Here is a 1359-nt window from a genome sequence, read left to right on the forward strand (position 1 = left end):
CTGTTTTTTTTGTAAAGCTACTAACTTCTGCTGTATTTTGCACACTTCCATTTTACAAATACTGTACTACAATAGTCTATTTGAACATCTACCTCTATAACATCTCCCTTTCTCTCTCAGATTTTGCGGGCAGTGACTAAGTCTTTTACTTTACTTTCTGGCACCTGTCAGTGTACAGAGCTCTCCTCCCCTCAAGGGTAAGCTGACTGAGGGATATTAGTAGGTTTCTCTTCTTCTCAATCTAAAATATAAATTTCCCTACCCAAGTGATCAAAATAAATATCACTAACAGTAAACAGCTTCCTAGGTGGCATAGTAGTAAAGAAATCACTTGTCAATGTAGGAGACCCACAAGAAACGTGGGTTTGATCCCTGGGTTGGGAAGATCCCCTGCAGAAAGAAATGGCAACCCACTCCAGTATTCTTGCCTGGGAAATACCATGGACAGAGGAGCCTGGCGGGCTACATTCCATGTGGTCACAAAGAGTCGGACATGACTGAGCATGCAGGCACACACACAACCAATGATTGCATGAAAAGAAGGCCACAGAAGGAACAGTCCTACTCACGGCTTGGGGGGAAAGTCTGCAGCGATCCAAAAAATATCTGCTTCATGACTATGCTAAAGCCTTGCTGTGATATGGATCACAACAAACTGCGGAAAACTCTTAAAGAGATGGGAATACTGGACCGCCTTACCGATTCCTGAGAAACCTGTACACAGGTCAAGAAGCAACAGTCAGAATCAGACATGGAACAATGGTTCAAAATTGGGAAAGAAGTATGTCAAGGCTATGTACTGTCACCCTGCTTATTTTTTGTTTTAAATATTTATTCATTTACTTTTTACATTTATTTTTAATTGAAAGTAATTGTGTTATAGTATTGCATTGGTTCTAGCAAACACTAACATGAATTAGCCATAGGTTTACCCAGGTGCCCCCCACTTCCCTCCCCCATCCCACCCTCTAGGTTGTCATCGAGCAAAAATATGGACTGCTTCACGAATCTGCAGGTCATCCTTGCACAGGGGCCGTGCTAATCTTCTGCATAGTCTTCCAGTCTTAGTATGTGTGCTGCCAAATCAATTATCACCCTGTTCATTTGACTTATATGCAGAGCACATCCTAAGAAATGCCAGGCTGGATTCAAGGCTGCACAAGCTGGAGTCAAAATTGCCAGAAGAAACATCAACAACCTCAGATATGCAGATGACACCACCCTGATGGCCGAAAGTGAAGAAGAACTTTCATCCTTGAGGAGGATGAAAGAAGAGAGTAAAGAGCTGACTTAAAACTCAGTGTTCAAAAATCGAAGATCATGACATCTGGCCCCAGCACTCTGTGGCAAATAGAAGAG

General features: G+C 42.5%; 1 non-coding gene across 1 annotated transcript; it reads right to left on the reverse strand.

Annotated features, from left to right (window-relative positions):
• Positions 1 to 985: 985 nt before the first annotated feature.
• Positions 986 to 1095, reverse strand: LOC120858944. The gene has a single exon (XR_005719974.1). It is a non-coding gene; the product is annotated as a U6 spliceosomal RNA (small nuclear RNA).
• Positions 1096 to 1359: the final 264 nt, after the last annotated feature.

This window comes from Oryx dammah, unplaced genomic scaffold (genome assembly GCF_014754425.2).
Source record: "Oryx dammah isolate SB20612 unplaced genomic scaffold, SCBI_Odam_1.1 HiC_scaffold_29, whole genome shotgun sequence".
Classification (NCBI taxonomy): Eukaryota; Metazoa; Chordata; class Mammalia; order Artiodactyla; family Bovidae; genus Oryx; species Oryx dammah.